This window comes from Carcharodon carcharias, chromosome 17, assembly GCF_017639515.1.
Source record: "Carcharodon carcharias isolate sCarCar2 chromosome 17, sCarCar2.pri, whole genome shotgun sequence".
NCBI lineage: Eukaryota > Metazoa > Chordata > Chondrichthyes > Lamniformes > Lamnidae > Carcharodon > Carcharodon carcharias.
Genome location: NC_054483.1, coordinates 47634633 through 47658844, shown reverse-complemented (window position 1 = coordinate 47658844; position 24212 = coordinate 47634633). Strand labels below are relative to the sequence as shown.

Genomic DNA, 24212 nt, shown 5'->3' with positions numbered 1-24212 from the left:
TGCCCATCTCCTTGTTGAATCTGAGTCAACTCAGGAGTTGCTCCAAGGTGAGGTGGAGATGGGACAAGTGCTTTCTGAGAGCCTGCAGTGGGTGGGGCCTGCTTTGGAGAATCTTCCTCCTCCTCCTTCCTCTTCACAGAGCTTCCCCCCTCTGCAGCCTCTGTTTCTCGGTCCTGTTGCAGACCCAGAGGACTTTGTAACCACAACCCCCATGCCTCTGGCAGACTTGGTGTGGAGAGGTGACCAAATCCTCTGCCCTCCCTGAATATTGCTCAACAACAAAACTGCAAAAACAAACCAGCAGGAGTAAGCCAAAAGCGCCTCACCTACCTTTAAGTAGTGCTCGTGTCGGGGGCGTTGGTGGGGGCGGGGGGGTGGGGGGCTGGGGGGACGGTGGTGGTGGTGGTGGTGTTGTGGGGGGGTGGGGCTGTGGGGGGGTAGTGGGCGGGTGGGAGAGAGGGTGGTGTGTGGGGGTTCCTCAACAGTTGAAAATATATCCAGCTGAGAGTGATTAACATTGGTATAGATTGGACCTGTGAGGTCAAAATCACTAAAGCTTGGACCAAACCAGCTGGAATGACTAACTGTCATCACTGTCGACTTCTCCTGATACTTCTGGTCCACCTGTGCCTGCACCCTTCCTAACATGGAGCATTAGAAAGGTTTTTTTTGTTCATGGAATGTGGGTTTTCCTGACAATCAGCAATGGTATTGTGGTCATCATCAGGCTTTAACTGAATTTAAATTTCACCATCAACCATGGTGAGATTTGAACCCAAGACCCCAGAGCATTACCCTGGGTCTCTGAAATACTAGTCTAGCAACAATACCACATCACTAGCACCTCCCTATCGCCTACCAGAAGCCCCGTATGCACCAGTTTTTCACATCCGTGCTTCTGTCATGCCAGTATCATGGAGCTCAATTTCACAGTCTCAGCATTTCTAATTTTCACCACAGTCCACTTGACTTTTCACATAAATTTCACAATTTCACACTTATTAATTCTTGCCAAGCATTTGGTAAGATGGTCTAACTTTAACAATCAGCTGAATTCCAGTATATGGTGCTGCATTATTCACCAAGCCTTTGTAGTCCCATGCAAAACTAATGAATATCATCTATCAGGGAAAGATATAGTATAAATCTGATTAATGGATATATTCCTGTACAAGTGGATCTGTTTTAAATAGCATATATTGTGAAATAAATGGGATTTATATTGGGTGTTGCACAATTGCATAAATTATCCCACCAGAGGTGACCATTCAGCCCATCACACCTGTGGAACAAAGCTCCACCTGACTCTACTATCATACAGTGTCCAGGTACTGACCCCTACTCACCCACCTCTGTGACTCACTCCTCGCTCAAAGGGGCTTCTATGCTCACTTTCAAAACTGCCTTCATGAAACCTGGAAATGGGTGGGATAATGTCAAGACCTTAATTTTAAGGGACTTAACTCACCAAATAAACCCAAAGCCTTCTCCCATTGCCTGGAAATTTCCCCCCTCCCCACACCTCTCTTCCCCTATTAATTCTTACTTCCCTCTCTACAGGTGCTGCCTGACTTGCTGAGTATTTCCAGCATTTTCTGTTCTTATTTCAGATTTCCAGCATCCGCAGTGTTTTACATTTGCTGGCCATGAGCAAGGAGCAATGCTGGATGGGCAGCCACCTAAATATTGGGAAATCATGATTTTAACTTTAAGGCCTGCGTTTACATGGAGGACATTTGCTGACGCTGTGAAGGCCTTCTGGAATTTTCCACTGTGGAATGATGGTTAGCTGGGGATTTTTGAAGGCAAGATACCCTGAGGTGGAATTTTATGCTCCCTACCCCCACCACCCCCCGGTGGGATCTTTGGGTCCCCCCAAAGTCAGTGGCCTTTTGAACAGCTCACTGCATTTTCCAGTCTAGCCCCCACTGCAACAGGGCCATAAAATTCCACCCCGGCCTCAAGCACATCCATTTCATACCAACAGAAACATTCCCACCAATCAGAAATTGAGGTTTGACCCAACTGTCTAAGGCCACTTCTCCTCTAAATTACAACTAACTGGGCACAAAACTCGATTGTGTTTTAAAGATTAGCAAGCTTTAAATAAATGTCTGAATTTATAAATACCATAAATCAAGGCATATAAGTCAACCCAGTGTAAAAGACGCCCCCATTTCTCCAAACCCAAAATTCAAGTGTTTGCATATGCTTGGCATATAAGTTGACCACCCACTGCCCCCACACACCTTTTCAGCTACGACATGCAATACTCCCGTTAGCAGTAAGCTTCAATTTTTCACTCCACTAAATGGACGTTTCACTTACTGGTGCCTTATAACTGGGTGCAAGAGATCAAGCAGACGCTATGTGGAAGTTTAAGACACACCCACACTTGGCATCAGATGCCAATGACATTTCAAAATGGCCACCCACCCACACCCATGCCAGCAGTTCACTTCTTTACTCAGCGTGTACATTGGCCCCTAGTGTTTGGAGGGCTTTTTTGAGGCTTCACTGGTCAACTTATATGCTGACATCTGCAGTAAATGTTTGGGCTGAATTTTTTGATGTTTTGTCAATTTGGAATTAAAGAAGAAAGACTTGCATTTATATAGTAATCTCAGGATGTTCCAAAGCCCTTCCCAGTTAATGAAAGACTTTTGAAGTGGAGTCACTGTTGTCATGGAGAAACATGGCTGCAAATTTGTGACAAGCTCCCACAAAACCAGCAAGGAAATAAAGGACCAAGTCAGCTGTAAAAATCACAATAAAAAAACACCTTTGATTAGGTTAAGAAGACCAGTGCTCCTGAACTCAGGAATGAACCACACTGTGCAGTTCCACACAATTACAGAGTACGAGCGACAGATCCATTGCTGGATTCCCCACACAAGTATCCCCGTTGCAATTAATGAGGGTGGTCTGATGAATGAAGTTTGCTCCCCTCCCAGAATGGTGGGATAAGGAATGGAGGTGAGAAGTAAAGATCAGAGGGAGTTCCTCCAGAACAGTGTTTCCTTATTTGATGCTGTCAAGCAGTGAGTTGGAACCAGAGCAGGACCAAATGCAAACAAAATCTATTTATTTAAAGAGTCAAAGTTTCTGAAGAAGGACTTCCCCAGATTTGAGGGATCAGGGTTTAGCTTGCAGCAAAGCCTGGTGAGCGCTGAGTTCCCCGAACAGTCAAAACTCCTGCAAATGAATCGACGGCATCAAAGACAAAAGCTAAAAACACCAGTAATGCTGTACGGGTCACAATAGAGGAGTCACCATGACATGAGTGGCCTTTAAAAACTGTGCACTCCAGGGTTTTTAAAAAGCTAGTCTACGACGTGGAGACATGTTCGGTCATTTCATTGACAGGTAGAGATCAAAGTCAACATTATTCTGTGGCAGGCTGCAGATGCCTGAAGAGATGCCAGCCTTGTGGATGTACCAGTGGCATCTGGATAGAAAAGCCAGATGTTGTAATGCACAGTTAAATCCCAGCGATCCCACAAGCAAATGGTGACAGGAAACCAGGACAGCCTCAATGACATCTATGTGTATTGTAGTGGGTGGCTGAAATGACTTTGGATATCTCACCACCTCTTATGTGGGCCAGGCTATGTTCTGTTGCTGGTGTGAAGTAAATATGAGTTCAATGAAGATAGCCCTGCCTGTCCTGCTTCAAGGTAGGTTGTAGCTTTAACCCTGTGTGCTTGAAATAATTCTGATTCGTCCTAATCTCAGTAGGCCTGTCATTTTACCAGGATCATTATCTCATTCAAAAGTGCAATTAATATTGGCATAATTTAGTGCTAATTGAATCACTACATGCCAGAGCACTTATTTGCAAATTCTCAGCCTTTTTACTGCATAGCAGTCAGTGATACTGTTTGACGATACACTGACTGCACAAGTGTAGCCGTCAACCTAGTCCAGAGCTGTAGAGAGTGTTTAGATCGTTCATACCAGGAGAGAATGGTCACAGATTTTGACAAGATGTTTGAGGGCACACTCTATTACCTTTTGTCCGGTGTTGTTTTAAGCTTTCAAGGTAGATTTTCTGACTGTACACTCCAGTATGGACTCCCTTGCTGCCAGGAGCATATCTCTGGAGATCACCTGCATGCAGTGCATGGTTTTCCATCTGCCAAGGCTCTACGTCAAGTGTGTGCAGTTGGTAGGCTTATCCCTTTCTGGGGTGAAGTCGAGATGGTTTATAAGGTGCTAATCCCATTAGATACCTGTCCTTTTTTAGTGATCCTTTCCATATGTCATAACTGTTAACTCCACCATCCAATGTGGCGTTAGGCCTTATTCAAACAGAGATTCCAGATTCAATCACTATTCCATAATGGGTCAGCTGGTCCTACACATGTTGGAAGTAAGGATGCCACAATAGGCCTTACTTCCTCTTGACTAAAGAGTGCAGGAAATGGCCAGTGTTACTTCTCCTAACACTACCATTTGACCCTCGTTGGAATGAAGATGACCCTGAAAATTCTGAGACACATCTTGTTGTTGACCTGTGCTCCTGACCATTACAGCATCCTGTGTCAGGGCAATTCAAATCATCTGGATAGGCACCTGGGCCAGAATGGAAACATCTCAGGTGCACCAGCTGAACCTTAGGTTGAGAAACAAGCAGCTCTTTGATGCTGTAACAATGGAACAGTTAATAAACATTCACAAGAGAGAACCTTCAGCCCATGAATCATACCTATTCACAGTATTCCCTCATTGTGTTTCAAATAGGCCCATTTGTTTAGCAGAACATGTCTGCTTCTTTCCTGAAACATATTGAAGTTTCTTGTGCCACTGGTTGTGCTGGAAATCACTTTCACATACTGACCACCATTGGTGTAAAATGATTCCTCCCTCAATTTCTATTTCCCATCATTGTCCTTAATTTGTAAATATCGTCCAGTGGTGGGAGAAATTGGATCACCCCCAAAAAATGGACATGTGTAATTAACCACACAACACAATAGGAAGTGTGAAGACAGGTTTCTGTCTGCACAAGGACTGTGAGTAATTACTCCCACTAATACTGTCATGGACAAATACTTCTTCAGCAGATAGATTGGTGAGGATTCATGTTGGTTTTCTCACTGCTGCTGCAAGCCCAGTCTGGCAGATATGTCCTTCAGGACTCAGCCAGCTCAGTCAGTAGTGGTGGTAATGAGCCACTCTTGATGATGGACATTGAAGCCCCTCCACCCAGAGGGCATTCTGTGTCCTGGCAACTCTCAGTGCTTCTTCCAAGTGGTGTTCAACATGGAGGAGCACTGATTCATCAGCTGAGGGGGTTGGCAGGCGGTGTAGGGCAAGTATGTGGTAATCAGCAACAGGTTTTCTTGTCCATGTTTGACCTGATGCCATGAGTCCACATGGGGACCAAAGTCAATGTTGAGCACTCCCAGGGCCCTCCCTCCTGCCTGTATACCACTGTGCCACCACCTCTGGTGAGTTTGTCCTGCCGGTGGGACAGGACTTACCCAGGGACGGTGATGGTGGAATCTGGTACATTGGCTGTAACATATGATTCCGTGAGGATGACTACACCAAGCTACCCTTTAATGGTTGTTGAATCACAGGGTGGGTTGTGGGAGAGGTGGGTGTACGATCCTTCCTGGTACAGAAATCACAAAAGATTAGTAAACAGGTACAGCAAGTGATTAGGGAGGCAAATGGAATGTTGTTGCTTATAGAAAGGGGAATGGAATATAAAAGGAGGGATGTTTTGGTACAGTTGTATGGGGCATTGGTGAGACCACATCTACATTATTGCGTACAGTTTTGATCTCCTTATTTAAGAAAGGACATAATTGCATTAGAAACTGTTTAGAGAAGGTTCAATCAACTGATTCTTGGGATGAGGGGGTTATTTTATCAGGAAAAATTGGACAGGTTGAGCCTGTATCCATTGGAGTTTAGAAGAATGAGAGGTGATCTTATTGAAACATACAGGATCCTGAGGGGACTTGACTGGTTGGATGCTAGAGTTTAAAACTAGGCAACACAGTTTAAAAATAAGAGGGAAAGGAAGAGAATTTTCTTCTCTCAGAGGGTCGTGAGTCTGTGGAACTGTCTTCCCTGGAGAGCGGTGGAACCAGTGTCATTGAATATTTTTAAGGCAGAGGTAGATAGATTCGTGATTCACAAGGAAGTCAAAGGGAATCTGGGGTAGACAGGAAATAGAATTGAGGCCACAATCAGATCAGCCATGATCTTATTGAATGGCGAAGCAGTTTTGAAGGGCCAATTGGCCTACCTCCTGCTATTAATTTGTATGTTCCCGATGGTTGCCATGAGTTCTGATGCTGAGAATCCTGGCAATGAGGTAGAAAAGTGGATTCCAATCTCCATTCAGAACTTTGGAACAAAAAGATGTCATTCAATCCTTGAACCTGTTTTACTATTTAATTCAGATCTCAATTCCAGAAACCCGCTTTTGCCCAGTTACTTTTCCTACCTTTGTCTAACAAAGTGGACATAGATGATTTCTTTAATTGTTCATTAATTAACTAATTCTTTTATGCAATGACCTATTCGAAACTGAAACTTTTCTCTGCACTCAACCTGCATTACTGTAATTATTCACTTCCCACTGCATGCTTACCGATTATAAAGGGTTCTGCTAATTACAACCGAGAGAGACTGAATACGTCAAGGAAAAAGTTGAGACAGAGTTTAGTATTTAGTTCCCAGCCAGTGTCAGACAACAGTTAGTGCTGACCTTGGCATGGCACATCATTGGCTGAAAGGAGTATTCAGCACAAAATTTTGACAACTTCATGTTCCTGTATTTTTGACCCTAAAAATCATACAACTTTCTCTATTAGAAACTTATGACCTCTTTCAGCATATTACCTTGAGGATTAAGAATAAGAAGGTTCATTTCCTGCTCCTTCATGATCTTAGCCAACTGCCACAGCACAGCGACCTTGCCCTGACAATAAATAGCCAATATGAAAAAGCAGTCGAGTTCAATTTACACCAGTGGGCAAACATATTCCAACGCGAGAGGGCATTAGAATGAGATACATTGAGTGAGACTCCCTAGAAGGGTGGGGGGGGGGGGAGCGGGGAATGAAATTGATAGATTTCTGGTCAAATATTCCAGCTTTGGCACAGCCACAAACATCAGTATATGCCTGAAGTCTCAATATACAGGCCCTGAGGGAAAGGCTCCCCACTGGGAGCAAACGCTTGGAAAATTATCCCTTAAAGCAGATCCTTGAACTATGTGCAGCCCTTATGTCCACTTATTTCCCATTATATGATGGGCTGACAATTGTGGGCAGAGAGGGGCTGGAAGAGTCTAGCAAGAAATATAAAAAAAAGACAGTAAGAACTTCTACAAGTGTATAAAAAGGAAGCGAGTAGCTAAAGTAAACATTGGTCCCTTAATATGGGAAATATGGAAATGGGAGAGACTTTGAATGAGTACTTTGTGTCTATCTTCATGCTTTAAGACACAGAATCTCAAGAATAGTAGTAAATCAAGAGGAGAAGGGGTGGAAGAACTTGGACCAATCACTAACACTTGGGAAAATGTGGTACAAAACTAACGGGGTTAAAGGATGACAAATCTCCCAGATCAGATGGCCTGCATCCTAGGGTCTTAAAAGAAGAGGTACAGAGATAGCAGATGCATTAATTATAATCTTACAAAATTCCCTAGATTCTGGAAAGATCCCAGCTGATTGTACAACTATAAAATGCAATGATCCTGTTAAGAAAGGAGAGAGACCAGAAAGCAGGAATCTATAGGCCACTTAGTCTAACATCTGTCAAAGTGAAAATGCTAGAAACCATTATTAAGGACGTGGTAGCAGGACATTTGATCAGAATACCATCAAGCAGAGTTAGCATGGCTTTATGAATGAGAGATTGTGTTTAACAAATTTATCATAGCTCTTTGAGGATGTAACAAGCAGGGTGGTTAAAGGGGAAGCAGTAGATGTAATGTATTTAGATTTCCAAAAAGGCATTTGATAAAATGTCCCATAAAAAGTTACTATACAAAATAAGAACTTACAAGGCAGAATTTTGAGGTGGGCATGGCTGGTGGACCCAGGAGCAGCCAGGAAATGGGCCTCCGACCACGATTTCATGCTGACAGGCCAAGTAAGGTTCGCCCAGCATGAAACGCGGCTCCGCACTGGCTGAGAAGGGATGGGTGGGGGCAGGGGCCTGACAGCGGCTGGGTCCAATTGTGACCTGGCGGCCAGAACAAAAGCGGCCCAGGCAGCCCCTGGAAGGCTGCCATGGAAGGGCGTGTGTTCAGTATTCCCAATGGAGTTGGGTGTGATTGGACACGTCAGGTGGGAGAGCAGATCGGGTGGATGCTCGCCCACCACTTTTCCGACGAGTGTCTCGCCATCCTCCTGGAGGCAGTAGCTGCCAGGAGGAACACCCTTGTCCCCAGAGATGGGAGGAGGAGGCCACCGCACCTCACCAAGAGGGCATGGGAGGAGGTGGCAGTGTTGGTCAGCAGCCATGACATGGTGCAGCGCACATGGATCCAGTGCCAGAAACACTACAATGACCTGCTGTGCACAGAAAGGGTGAATAACGTGGTGGCATGGATCAGCATGCAGAAGTGTTAAGGCGTGGCCATCTCCTCGTGGAGCTTAGGGATGCTAGAGTCTGAGTGCCAACTGTCAAACATGCCAGAGCTGGCCAAAGGGGTGAGCCCTGGCTGCTTGGACTGAATGCCTTGCAGCCCGAGGGCCACGACTTAGATGTGCCCTTCAAGGTGTTCCTCAGCTGGGGTTGGCCAGACTGCAATGGAGCTGCAAGTAGAGAGGACTAATCAATGCTCTTCTGTTCTTTAGGGGAGAAGACAAGTCATAACCAGGCAAAGAGGCCATGTACAGGCGGAGGCTCGCCCTTTCTCGTGCTGCTCAGCAGGTTCAAGCAAGATGCCCTTAAGTTCGAGAGCCAGCACGGTCCCCATGCAACCGGGCGTGAAGAGTTGGGGCTGCTAGACGAAGGTGAGAGTTTTGGATTGTGCAACCTTTCTAGTTTAGTGTCTTCACTGATGTCAGCCTTGAACCTGGAGACCCACTGAAAGACGATGGCACCATGATGCAGATCTCCATTGTCTCACCAAGGTGCCTGGCATGCACAGTGACAGCGTGATGATTTTAACTAATGACATGCCCTTGTTCTCTCTTTTTAGGTTCTTTTTAGGTGTGCGCTCTGCAGGCCCTGAAGGGCCGCCCCTGACACCGGAGGGCAACTGGGCTTCATTTGTACCTGTGTCACACCCACTCTCTGAAGCAGGCACCAGCACAGAAACCAGCACCATGGTGGGCATTAGACTGGCGGCAAATATCTTAGTACACATTGGTGAGGGTGCTTCACACTTTCTTCAGGTGCAGGCGGAGGTAGAGAATGCCCAGGGCGACGGCAGTCGGAGGACTGCTGGGGACCAGGGCGATGCTCAATGAAAGGCAGATAATGAGCCTTTGGAGTCATCCATTAGGCGGCAGATGCTGGATGTCCAGCGGGATGTGTGGGAGGATCTGGCAGAGATCCATGAGGTTATGCGTGCTATAGTCTCCGTTATGGAGAAGTCCATGTGAAGCATCAGCACTGCACTGACCCTCATGGCCAAGCACACTGCTTCCTCCATTGAGACAGTGGCAACTCCCATGGAGAGGCAGCTCCGGGAACAGAATCAAGGGTGCTGGGGTTGCACTCGGACCTGCAAACCCTCACACAGACACTGACCTCAGGTATTCAGTGCCAGTGTGGGAGATGGATTGGGCATCCAGTATCCTAGCTAGGTGCCCCCATCAATGGCGAGCAGGGAGGTCCATAGTGACCTCATGTTGGCACACGAGCTGCTTGTCGTCTATGTGGGCTCCTCTCAGGGTGCTCTGGATGATGGCAGCTCCTCTGCCCTCTGCCAGTGACCGTGGCATTTGATGAGGCTGCGGCAACTCGGGAGATACCAGCCATGGAACTGGCCGCTCTCCCCCAGGTGGGACCAGCACAGGCTCCACTGGCCAGAGGACGACAGCCAAGATCACCAAGGCCAACAAGACAGCAGAGTCAACAGGCTGTCTCCAATGCCAGTGTCAGCGAGAGTGGGGGGCTGGGGTTTACCAAGATGTGGTACTCACAAGCGTAAGTTAAAGGAACCATGAGCGCAACAGGGATAGGTCACAGGTGATTTAATGTTCATTTATGTTTACTTTAGTTGTATTAATCTGGGATTGAAGACCAGAAAAATTTATGTAAACAATCTGGAATTATCAAAATTAGATCAATTTTGTGTTTGTCGTCATGGCTTGAGTATGCTTCATCTTTTTATTTTATTGGTGTGGGGTACACCAGTATGTAATGCTGGGCGTAGGCGGCCCTGAACTTTATTGCACAGGCACTGAGTGGACTTTGTATTCAAATGAAAGGGTCCTTTCAAACATCCGGGGTGAAGGTGGCAGCCCTGGCATGGGGTGGAAGTAGATCTTTAGCAGCCTAGCTGAAGGAGCGTTGGATCAATGTATCCCTGGTGTCCCTGCCTCCTTGCATGTTAACGAGATCTGGCTTCATGCCCTCAGCATTCTCCTAAACATTCTCCTCTTCTGAGTCACTACTGGATTCATCTTCTGTGGCCTATGGAGCTGCATCAAGATCCTCTTCTTCCAGTGGGTCCCCTCATTGCCAGTGCCAAATTGTGGTGAGTGCAGCATGCAACCACTATCAGTGACACCCACTCTGGGGGATATTGTAGAGCTCTCTCTGAACAGTCCAGGCATCAGAAGCGCATCTTCAGATGACCAATGGTCTTCATTACCACCGCTCTTGTGGAGGCATGGCTCGTATAGTAACGCTTCTCTGCCTCTGTTCCTGAATGGCGGAGAGGTGTCATAAGCCTTTTCAATGGATAACCCTTGTCACCCAGCAGCCATCCATCCAGTCAGGCAGGAGCACTGAAGAGTCTCGACGCCTGGAAGTGTCTCAGGATATACACATCTGGTAGCTGCCTGGGTATCTTGCACAGACTTGCAGAATCTGCATCCTGTGGTCACACACTATCTGCATGTTCATGGGGTGGAATCCCTTCCTGTTGATGAAGGCACCCGGCTCACCCGCTGGCACATGTGTGCAGTCAATAACACCTTGCATGTGGGGGAACACAGCAATCGCTGCAAAGCCTCTGGCTCGCTCAGTGTGGCTGGCGTCATCCGTAAGGTAATGAATAAAGGTCAATATCCACCTGAACAGAGCTTCTGTCACCAGCTTGATGCAACTATAGACAGCTGATTGGGAGACTCCACACAGATACCCCACAGACTCCTGGAAAGATCTGGAGCCATAGGAGCGGAGGGCCGCTGTGACCTTCAGAGCCACTGGCATGGGGTGTCCACCTACACAGTCAGAGCTGATCTCAGGCCCGATCATCTGATAAATGGAGATCACAGTCGCCCTGGAGAAGCGGAGCTTCCTTCGGCATTGCACCTTGGACATACTGAGGTAGCTGCATCGCCGCCTCTATACCCTGGTAGCAGGATAGTGATGTCTTCTGCGGCCCCTTCTGCCTTGGACTTTCTGCTGGCCCTGTGCCCTATGTGCCTGTACCTCTCTTCCCACAGATCCCTCTCTGGAAGCTAGCCTCCTCTTCCTTTGCCTCTCTCTTCCTCCTCAGAGGAGGTGCCACCAGCAGAGACTACGATCCCCATCACCAGGGTAACAGAAGGCTGTCTAATACCTGGAAGGGTCCACACTGTCTGAATCCTCCGGGAGCCTTGCAGATACCAAGGAGTCCTGAAATGAAACTTGGAAATGCTAAGAATGAAGCTCAGAACAGAGGGGAAGCTGCCAAGTACCAGAAAGTCACCAGCAGCAAACTATCTACCAAACTCCTCACTACTCACACTGGCAATACTGCTGACCCTTTTCATCCTGCCCTTGGATGATGCTTTTGAAAATGTCAGTTGGCCGCCTGCCCGTTTTGCCCATGCGATGAGCGTGAAATCACACTGGCAACGTTAGATCACTGTCAATTGGACTGTTAATGGCCTTAAATGGCCTGGTAGTTAATGGTGAGTGTGGCTCTGGCACCGTGCGTGCCCACACAGCAAATTAGTGCCTGAGTGCATGATGACGTCGGGACACTCGCCTGATGTTACCATGACCTACTTTGCACCCGATCCGGTCAGGCACGTGCCCACCCGCAGGACGTAAAGTGTTGGTGCTAATATATTAACACGGATAGAGGATTGGCTAACTAACAGGAAACAGAGAGTCAGGATAAATGGGTCATTTTCAGATTGGCAAACTGTAATAATATGGGGTGGCATAGGGATCAGTGCTGGGGCCTCAGCTATTTACAACCTATATTAATGACTTGGCTGAAGGGACAGTGTATTGTAGCCAAATTTGTTGATAATGCAAAGATAGGTGGGAAAGCAAGTTGCGAGGAAGATACAAAGTCTGCAAATGGATATAAATAGGTTAGGTAAGTGGGAAAAAATTTAGTAGATAGAGTATAATGTGGAAAAATGTGAGGCTTTTCACTTTGGTAGGAAAAAATAGAAAAAGAATATCATTTAAATGGAGAGAGCCTACAGAATATGGGTGTTCCCATAACCATAAGTAGCAAGTGATGGACAGAGCTAAGTGATTCCACAAACAATGGATCAGATCTAAGCTCTGCAGTCCTGCCACATTCAGCTGCGACTGGAGGTGGACAATTAAACAACTCACTGGAGGAGGAGGCTCCACAAATATCCCCATCTTCCATGGTCAGGGAGCCCAGCACATCAGTGCAAAAGATAAGGCTGAGGCATTTGCAACAATCTTCAGTCAAAAGTGCCGAGTGGGTGACCCACCTCGGCCTCCTCCTGAGGTCCCCAGCATCACAGGTGTCAGTTTTCAACCAATTACAATCATTCCATGTGATATCAAGAAATGGCTGAAGGAACTGGATACTGTAAAGACTATGGGCCTTGACAACATTCGAACAATAGTACTGAAGACAAGTGCTCCACAACTTGCCGCACCCCTAGCCAAGCTGTTCCAGTACAGCTACAACACTTACATCCACCCGGCAATGTGAAAAATTGCCCAGGTATGTCCTGTACATAAAAAGCAGGACAAATCCAGCCCAGCCAATAATCTCCCCATCAGTCTATTCTTGATCATCAGTAAAGTGATGGTGGGGGTCATCCATAGTGCCATCAAATGACACTTACTCAATAATAACTTGCTCACTGATGCTCAGTTTGGGTTCCGCCAGGGCCAGTCAGCTCCTGACCTCCTTACAGCCTTGGTTCAAGGGTGGACACCAAAAGAGATGAACTCAAGAGGTGAGGTGAGAGTGACTGCCCTTGACATCAAGGCAGCATTTGACCGAGTGTGACATCAGGAAGCCCTAGCAAAACTGGAATCAGTGGGAATCAGGAGGAAAACTCTCTGCTGGTTGGAGTCATAGCTAGCACAAAGGAAGATGGTAATGGTTGTTGGAGGTCAGTCATCTCAGTCCCAGGACATCATTGCAGGCATTCCTCAGGGTAGTGTCCTCTGCCCAACCATCTACAGCTGCTTCATCAATGACCTTCCTTCCATCATAAGGTCAGAAGTGGAGATGTTCGCTGATGATTGCACAATGCTCAGCACCATTCGCAACTCCTCAGATACTGAAGCAGTCCATGTCCAAATGCCTAACCTAGCCATTGCCCCTTTACATTCAATGGCATAACTATCGTTGTATCCCCCACTATCAACATCCTGGGGGTTACCATTTACCAGAAACTGAACTGAACTAGCCATATAAATACTGTGGCTACAAGAGCAGGCCAGAGGCTAGGAATCCTGCGACGAGTAACTCACCTCTTGATTCCCCAAAACCTGTCTACCATCCACAAGACACAAGTCAGGAGTGTGATGGAATACTCTCCACTTGCCTGGATGAGTGCAGCTCCCACAACACTCAAGAAGCTCAACACCATCCAGGACAAAGCAGCCTGCATGATTAGCACCCCATCCACAAACGTTCACTCCCTCTACCACTGACACACAGTGGCAGCAGTCTGTACCAGCTACAAGATGTACTGCAGGAACTCACCAAGGCTCCTTCCAAACGCAGGACCGTTACCATCTAGAAACAGCAGACACAAGGGAACATCTCCACATTGAAGTTCCCCTCCAAGCCATTCATTATCCTGACTTGGAAATATATTGCCGTCCCATCACTGTCACTGGTCAAAATCCTGGAGCTCCATCCTTAATAGCACTATGCTACACCACATGAACTGCAGCGGTTCAAGAAGGCAGCTCACCATCACCTTATCAAGGGAAATTAGGGATGGGCAATAAATATTGGCCTAGCCAGTGATGAATCCCATGAATGAATTTTTAAAAAATGAATTACAAAAAGTTAGCATGCAGTTAAAGCAAGCAATGTAAGTAAGATGTGAGATATGGGTATGAGGACTGCAGCAATACTAAGTGTGTGAGGGGTGCTGGACAAATGAAAGTGAAACATGTCCTGATGTTGGAGATTGTTGGTTGGTGAGTAGTGGGGGTGTTTTGCTTTGGGCAGCATCTGAGGCTGGTGAGGCAGTGCATAGGATATAGCTTTTGACAATCCATTCATTGACCTTGGCCATTCATATGAGGTCTCTGAATGTCTTGCAACTCTGAATCCAATTACTTGGGGCTTGACACCTGGCATTGACCTCCACAGCTCCCATTGTCTTTTGAGCATATTCCTGAAAAGCCTTGTGCCTTTTTTTTCTTTCAGGTACCCAAGGGGTGGAACCTAACCAGACAGTGGAAGAACACAAAGAAGAGCGTGGTGATGACAGCACAACATTATCACTTAATTTGACACCCACAGTCACCAGGTCAGACACTATGATTGTAAGTATCATAGAGGATAGATTAGAAACGGAATCTGCATATGTTGAGAGGCCATGATAAAGAATGACACTGATGGGTCTGCACTACGAGATGATTGGTGATTGGGAACCCTGCAAGTAAGCCTGTGGTCAATGTCAGGGGGCCTGGGGAACTAACTTGCACTGGGATTCACTCAGAGCTTGGAGTGCATCTTTTCCACTGTGGAAGTGGTGGCCAATTCCATCAGCACACTCATGGACCCAACCATGTCACAATGTCTGATGGCTGATGCCTCAGCTTCCATTGTAGCACAAGCGTTGCATCTGAGTGCTGTCATCATGCTCAGATTGCAGGCATCATTGTTGCAGATACCAGTGTACAAAGGGCCTTTCAAGGTATCACAGCAGTGCAGCTGATTACTACGATTGCTGAGGCTCTGCCTTAGGGGAGTGGCAGTGGCTCCACGGAGAACAAACCTGCAGTCCTGTCTCAGGAAGACAGTATCTAACCCCCAATGCTGCCATTCCACCAGTGCCCTTGCTGTTGCCCGGATAATACAATCTGCAGTGGGTCTTCTAGACCCAGAGCTGCTTGAAGAAATCCTACAAAGCCACCTGCAGTCCCCCCCATTGAAACTCAGCAGCCTTCCACCAACCATGCTACAGCCACTGGGGTAGCACAGTGTAGGACCACTGGGACAGGCAAAGGCACCCATAAGAGATTAACAACGGTCATTACATTGGTATGCAATATGGTACAATCCCATTTATAAATTTGGTTTGGAACATATATTTTCTGGTAGCCATTACTTTTGTATCGTGTCTAAGCAGAGGCTGTAATGGTCAATGTCAGAGCAAAGGTGAGGTTGTTGAATGGGGAATCGGGGTTTGGGTTACTGCTATCACACACAGATGAGTTCTTCATGCACAGACAGGGCAAAAAGAGACTGTCTGGGTTGTCTCCTTCCCCCTGTTTTTTGTCATGTTTCTGCTCCTCAGCTGCTCAATGTATAGCCAGTGGCAAGGGCTGTCTCCTTATGATGGCGAGATAATGCAGCATAGAGCAGAGCGCCATGAATCTTGACAATCACTCTGACAGGGAATTGCAGGACTCCCCCAGAGTGGTCCAGACAGGGAAAACATTGTTACAACATACCAATGGTCTGCTCATTCACATTTTGTATGGCAGCATGGCCCATGTTTATGTGTGTTGCACACTAGAGTCATTGCCTGTGTTGTTAAATGATAGCTGTTGTCACCCAGCATCCATCCTTTGATTTGTAGTTGCCATAGTGGACTGCCACAAAACGAAGGCATCATGACTGTAACCAGGATACTGGGCATTCACCTACATGATGACCACATTAGGTATTCTTGGCTGAGACCCCAAACTTCCATTAGAGTACTAAAACACCTGGGCTCAGGGAAAATATTGTTTAATTGACAGCTCTGCTCTCTAATCTATTCTGTCAACTTCACAATGTCTTTTTACACAAGATAAAGAGGTTTCAAGTGCTTGCAGTTTCTGCTATTGATACTCTAATGGGTCTGGATGATTGACACTTTTATTGAGCTGTAGTAAAAGCAAATTTTATGAATGAATAACTGTTTTTTTAAAGCTTTTTTTAAAACACATCCTATTGTCACTATAGAGTTCATTAGTTCTGCACAGAGTTTATAGTGGGTGAAAGGACATGGAAGTGCCATCACTTGGCATTGAAGGTATGAAGGGCATAGCTTGGCATGGATGCCATGGGTAAGACCTTTTGATCTTTCAACAAGTTCCCTCATCCAGACTATGGTTCATGACACCACCTTAAAAGCTGGCTCGACTGTGAAAATTGCGGACGATTAACTCGTGTCTATCCCTGCACTGGAGCCGGCCAACTCAGGAGTGCAGGGTGTGGGCTCGTGACCCTCTTAAATAGCACTGATGAAAATTGGAAACCCCAGGAATGGGGTCAGGAATTCTGGAATCAGGTCCTGGCCACCATTTTCACACCTCCATGGAGATTCTCTGACTCCCTGAAAATCCAGACCATTAACTTTGTTTCTGTCTCCACAGATGCTGCCAGACCTGCTGAATATTTCAAGCATTTTGTTTTTATTCCAGTTTTCCAGGATCCGCTGTATTTCCCCTTTGAAAGTCTTCTTTGGCCATTTCAGAGAGAAGTAAGAGTCAACCAAAACAAAAACAAAAATACCTGGAAAAACTCAGCAGGTCTGGCAGCATCTGCAGAGAGGAGCACAGTTAACGTTTCAATGACCCTTCAACAGAACTAAGTAAAAATAGAAGAGAGGTGAAATATAAGCAGGTTTAAGGGGTGGGAGGTTGGGGGGGTGGGGGTGGTGGGTAGGGACAAGAAGAGCTGGATAGAGGGCCAGTGAAAGGTGGAGATAACCAAAAGATGTCATAGACAAAAGAACAAAGAGGTGTTGAAGGTGGTGATATTATCTAAAGGAATGTGCTAATTAAGGGTAGAAAGCAGGACAAGCAAGGTACAGATAGCCCTAGGGCTTGGCCTAAATAGCCAAGTGGTTATGGTACTGGGCTTGTAACCCCAAGATCAAGAGTTCAGATCTCACAATGGCAAACTATGAAACAACGTAACTTCATCTGGAAACAGATGGAAACGGGTTTGTACTCAAAAGAGGTACAGATAGCCCTAGTTGGGGTGGGGTGGGGTGGGGGGGGTGAAGGGAAGGGATCGAAATAGGCTAAAAGGTAGAGATAAAACAATGGATGGAAATACACTTAAAATAATGGAAGTAGGTGGGAAAAGAAAAATCTATATAAATTATTGGAAAAAACAAAAAGGAGGGGGAAAATCGGAAAGGGGGTGGGGATAGAGGAGAGAGTTCATGATCTAAAATTGTTGAACTAAATATTCAGTCCAGAAGACTGTAAAGTGCCTAGTCGGAAGATGAGGTGCTGTTCCTCCAGGTTGCGTTGAGCTTCACTGGAACAATGCAGCAAGCCAAGGACAGACATGTGGACATGAGAGCAGGGTGGAGTGTTGAAATGGCAAGTGACAGGGAGGTCTGGGCAATGCTTGCGGACAGACCGAAGGTGTTCTGCAAAGCGGTCACCCAGTCTGCGTTTGGTCTCTCAAATGTAGAGGAAACTGCATTGGGAGCAATGAATGCAGTAGACTAAGTTGAGGGAAGTGCTAGCGAAATGCTGTTTCACTTGAAAGGAGTGTTTGGGTCCTTGGACGGTGAGGAGAGGAGAAGTAAAGGAGCAGGTGTTGCACCTTCTGCAGTTGCATGGGAAGGTGCCGTGGGAGAGGGTTGAGGTGCAGGAGGTGATGGAGGAGTGGACCAGGGTGTCCCAGAGGGAACGATCCCTGCGGAATGTCGCCAGGGGGGTGAAGGGAAGACGTGTTTGGTGGTGGCATCATGCTGGAGTTGGCGGAAATGGCGGAGGATGATCCTTTGAATGCGGAGGCTGGTGGGGTGATAAGTGAGGACAAGGGGGATCCTATCATGTTTCGGGGAGGGAGAAGAAGGTGTGAGGGCGGATGCACGGGAGATGGACCGGACACGGTTGAGGGCCCTGACAACGACCGTGGGTGGAAAACCTCGTTTAAGGAAGAAGGAGGACATGTCAGAGGAACTGTTTTTGAAAGTAGCATCAACTGAGAGAATGGGATGGAGTCTTAACAGGAAGCAGGGTATGAGGAGCTGTAGTCGAGGTAGCTGTGGGAGTCGGTAGGTAATGGCTATTGGTGCATAGTGTATCAGCAGAAATTGAGACTGAGAGATCAAGGAAGGGAAGGGAAGTGTCAGAGATGGACCATGTGAAAATGATGGAGGGGTGGAAACTGGAAGCAAAATTAATAAATTTTTCTAGGTCCCGACAAGAGCATGAAGCAGCACCGAAGTAATCATCGATGTACCAGAGAAAGAGTTGTGGGAGGGGGCCAGAATAGGACTGGAACAAGGAATGTTCCACATACCCCATAAAGAGACAGGCATAACTGGGGCCCATGCGGGTACCCATAGACACACCTTTTATTTGGAGGAAGTGAGAGGTGTTAAAGGGGAAATTGTTCAGTGTGAGAACAAGTTCAGCCAGACAGAGGAGAGTAGTGGTGGATGGGGATTGTTCGGGTCTCTGTTCAAGGAAGAAGTGGAGAGCCCTCAGACCATCCCAGCGGGGTTGGACGTGTAGAGGGATTGGACGTCCATGGTGAAGAGGAGGCGGTTGGGGCCAGGGAACTGGAAATTGTTGATATGATGTAGGGTGTCAGAGGAATCACAGATGTATGTGGGAAGGGACTGGACAATGGGAGAGAGAATGGAGTCAAGATAGCAAGAAATGAGTTCCATGGGGCAGGAACAGGCTGACATGATCTGTCTGCTGGGACAGTCCTGTTTGTTGATTTTGGGTAGGAGGTAGAAGCGGGCTGTCTGAGGTTGGGAGTCTATCAGGTTGGGAGACTATCAGGTTTGGAAGCTGTGGAAGGAAGATCTCCAGAGGAGATGAGGTCAGTAACGGTCCTGGAAACAATGGCTTGATGTTCAGTGGTGGGGTCATGGTCCAGGGAGAGGTAGGAGGAAGTGCCTGCGAGTTGACGCTCAGCCTCTGCGAGTAAGAGGTCTGTACACCAGACAACGACAGCACCACCCTTGTCAGCAGGTTTGATGACAATGTCAGGGTTGTACCTGAGAGAACAGAGTGCAGCAAATTCAGACAGAGACAGGTTAGAGTGGGTGAGAGGAGCAGCGAAATTGAGACGACTAATGTCACGCCGACAGTTCTCAATGAAAAGATCAAGAGAAGGTAAGCATCCAGAGGGAGGGGTCCAGGTAGGTAAAGGATCCGTTGAACGGGGAGAGGACTCCTGCCCAAAGAAGTGTGCATGGAGACCAAGACGACGGAAGAAGAGTTCAGCATCGTGCCGAGCCCAAAATTAATTAAGATGAGGGCAGAAGGGTATGAAACTAAGTCCTTTGCTGAGCACTGAACGTTCAGCGTCGGAGAGGGGAAGGTCAGGGGTATGGTGAATACACGGCCGGGGCTGCGATTGGAAGATGGGATGGGGACAGAGATCAGGCAGGGGTGGAGGGTCCTGGATTGGTGTTGGTGTCGATGAGTTGTTGGAGCTTGCGTTCCTTTGCACCTGAAGGAAAGAGACAAAGTTTCTTGTTGAGGCGTCGGATGAGACGAAGAATTAAATGAAACTGGGGACACGCGCAGCTTTGAAAAAGGGTGCAGCGGTGCTGCTGGAGGAAGAAGTCGACTGTGTTCATATGGCCATGCAAGGCACTGAGTGTGGATCTCAGAATGCAATGAGAACAGCAGTCCAAGGAGCGTTGTATGTCCCGGAGATACCTGTAATCCTGGGTGGGTTCAAAACATGAGGGATGGAACTTCAGTTGAAATCCACTGGGGTAAGTCGGAGACGGAGACAGTCACTGAGGAAGGAAATATGGCTGTGAAAGCGGGTTTTAGTAAACACCTTGTCAAGCACCAGGAGAGAAATGGAAAGCAATGAAGGTGAACAAGGCAAAAGAGAGATACAAAAATCCTGACGGAGAGAAGAACAAAAATTCTTCAAGGTAGGCATTCCTTGAAGAGAAGTGGCAGTCAATTAAACACCAAGATAAAAGCAAAAAACTGTTTATGCTGGAAATCCAAAACATAAACAAAAATACCTGGAAAAACTCAGCAGGTCTGGCAGCATCTAACGTTTCGAGTCCAAATGACCCTGCAACAGAACTAAGTAAAAATAGAAGAGAGGTGAAACATAAGCCGGTGTAGGCGGTGGGGGGGGGGGCAGTGGCAGGAGTTGGGGAGGTGGTGGGACAAGAAGAAGAGCTGGATAGAGGTCCAGTGATAGGTGGAGATAACCGAAAGATATCACAGACAAAAGGAATCTCAATGAATTTCGGGCTCGGCACGATGCTGAACTCTTCTTCCGCCGCCTTCGTCTCTGGGCTCACTTCTTTGGGCAGGAGTCCTCTCCCCGTTCAACGGATCCTTTTACCCACCTCCAATATTCTCCCTCCACCTGGACCCCTCCCTCTGGATTCTTACCTTCTCTTGATCTTTTCATTGAGAACTGTCGGCGTGACATTAGTCGTCTCAATTTCGCTGCTCCTCTCACCCACTCTAACCTGTCTCTCTCTGGACTTGCTGCACTCCATTCTCTCAGGTCGAATCCTGACATTGTCATCAAACCCGCTGACAAGGGTGGTGCTGTCGTTGTCTGGTGTACAGACCTCTTCCTCGCAGAGGCTGAGCATCAACTCGCAGGCACTTCCTCCTACCTCTCCCTGGACCATGACCCCACCACTGAACATCAAGCCTTTGTTTCCAGGACTGTTACTGACCTCATCTCCTCTGGAGATCTTCCTTCCACAGCTTCCAAACCTGATAGTCTCCCAACCTGATAGACTCCCAACCTCAGACGGCCCGCTTCTACCTCCTACCCAAAATCAACAAACAGGACTGTCCCAGCAGACAGATCGTGTCAGCCTGTTCCTGCCCCACCGAACTCATTTCTTGCTGTCTGGACTCCATTCTCTCTCCCCTTGTCCAGTCCCTTCCCACCTACATCCGTGATTCCTCTGACACTTTACGTCATATCAACAATTTCCAGTTCCTTGGCCCCAACCGCCTCCTCTTCATCACGGTCATCCAATCCCTCTACACCTCCATCCCCTGCCGGGATGGTCTGATGGCTCTATGCTTCTTCCTCGAACAGAGGCCCGAACAATCCCCATCCACCACTACCCTCCTCCGTCTGGCTGAATTTGTTCTCACACTGAACAATTTCTCCTTAAACTCCTCTCACTTCCTCCAAATAAAAGGTGTGGCTATGGGTACCCACACGGCCCCAGCTATGCCTGTCTCTTTATGGGGTATGTGGAACATTCCTTGTTCCAGTCCTATTCCGGCCCCCTCCCACAACTCTTTCTCCGGTACATCGATGATTACTTCGGTGCTGCTTCATGCTCTCGTCTGGACATGGAAAAATTTATTAATTTTGCTTCCAATTTCCACCCCTCCATCATTTTCACATGGTCCATCTCTGACACTTCCCTTCCCTTCCTTGACCTCTCTGTCTCAATTTCTGGTGATTGACTGTCCACCAATATCCATTACAACCCTACTGACTCCCACAGCTACCTCGACTACAGCTCCTCACACGCCGCTTCCTGTAAGGACTCCATCCCATTCCCTCAGTTCCTTTGTCTCCGTCGCATCTGTTCTGATGATGCCACTTTCAAAAACAGTTCCTCTGACATGTCCTCCTTATTCCTTAACCGAGGTTTTCCACCCATGATGGTTGACAGGGCCCTCAACCGTGTCCGGTCCATCTCCCGTGCATCTGCCCTCACACCTTCTTCTCCCTCACCAAAAAATGATAGGATCCCCCTTGTCCTCATTTATCACCCCACCAGCCTCCACGTTCAAAGGATCATCCTCTGCCATTTCTGCGAACTCCAACATGATGCCACCACCAAACACATCTTCCCTTTACCCCCCTGGTGGCATTCCACAGGTATCATTCCCTCTGGGACACCCTGGTCCACTCCTCCATCACCCCCTACTCCCACTGCACCTTCCCATGCAACCGCAGAAGGTACAACACCTGCCCCTTTACTTCCTCTCTCCTCACCGTCCAAGGGCCCAAACACTCCTTTCAAGTGAAGCAGCATTTCACTTGCACTTCCCTCAACTTAGTCTATTGCATTCGTTGCTCCCAATGCGGTTTCCTCTACATTGGAGAGACCAAACGCAGACTGGGTGACCGCTTTGCAGAACACCTTCGATCTGTCCACAAGCATTATCCAGCCCTCCCTGTCGCTTGCCATTTCAACACTCCACCCTGCTCTCATGCCCACATGTCCGTCCTTGGCTTGCTGCATTGTTCCAGTGAAGCTCGAGACAAACTGGAAGAACAGCACCTCATCTTCTGACTAGGCACTTTACAGCCTTCCAGACTGAATATTGAGTTCAACAACTTTAGGTCTTGAACTCCCTCCTCCATCCCCACCCCCTTTCCAATTTTCCCCCTCCTTTTTGTTTTTTCCAATAATTTATATAGATTTTTCTTTTCCCACCTACTTCCATTATTTTTAAGTGTATCCATCCATTGTTTTATCTCTACCTTTTAGCCTTTTTCGATCCCTTCCCCCCACCCCATCCCCACTAGGGCTAACTGTACCTTGCTCGTCCTGCTCTCTATCCTTAATTAGCACATTCCTTAGATAATATCACCACCTTCAACACCTCTTTGTCCTTTTGTCTGTGACATCTTTTGATTATCTCCACCTATCACTGGCCCTCTATCCAGCTCTTCTTGTCCCTCTCCCCCCCCCCAAACCAGCTTATATTCCACCTCTCTTCTATTTTTACTTAGTTCTGTTGAAGGGCCATTCGTACTTGAAACGTTAACTATGTTCCTCTCCACAGATGCTGCCAGACCTGCTGAGTTTTTCCAGGTATTTTTTTTTTGGATTTCCAGCATCTGCAGTTTTTTGCTTTTATCTTCAGAGTCAACCATGTAGTTTGGGACTAGAGCCACTGGTAGGTGTGACAGGTATAGCTTCCAGGAAGGATGTTGGTGAACCAGTTGGATTTTTACAACAACCAGGCTGTTTAATTGTAGTTACTAAAATGACCAGAATTACACAATTCATAGATTCAGAGGATCATATCAGCACATATATTTCATTATGTGACTCAGTGTAAAATTCTGTTTGTCAATTGCTCCTGTGAAGGGCCTTGGGATATTTTACGAGATTAATGGTGCTGTATAAAAGTGAGTTGCTGTTGTTTTAAATGGAATTGAGAGTTAATTGAAGGTGATGACAGAAAGGATGCATTTGGGGCCCTTTCAGTCCCTCATGGTGCATAGGTACCTGGCTGGCTAATGATACATTGGATGAGACCCTGTGACAGATTGTTAGGGAAGGCTCTGTAAAAACAGTTGCTGCATGTCCTTGAAATCCAATGAACAGCTAAGATCACATACCAGCATTACCAACCCTCCAGGACATGGCTGTGAGTAACCCAGGAGGGTTATCCTGGGAACATGAAATAAAGTTTTTTTTTCATTTTCATTGAATATTTTTATTTATTCATCTAAAAAATATTTGAGATGGGAAAAAAGATGGTTTCACTAACAGCTGAAATTAATCCAGTAAAGAGTTAACTAGCGTGGGAAGATATTATTGATTCTATATTACTTGTGTTTAATTGTTTGCAGGTAATGGGCAATAACTGGGGATTCACTTCTGTCCATATAAATAGAGACACACTGACTTCCACATTCTTCACCGTGACACCTCCTTTATGAAATTAAGTTATCAAAGAAGAATCAAAATAGTACATAGAGACAGACTAAA

At 46.9% G+C, this 24212-nt stretch overlaps 1 protein-coding gene across 1 annotated transcript in view; it reads right to left on the bottom strand.

The window, feature by feature from the left end:
• LOC121289841 (catenin alpha-3-like) overlaps positions 1 to 24212 on the bottom strand; it is a 1845970-nt gene that overhangs the window by 233258 nt on the left and 1588500 nt on the right. The window lies entirely within an intron of this gene.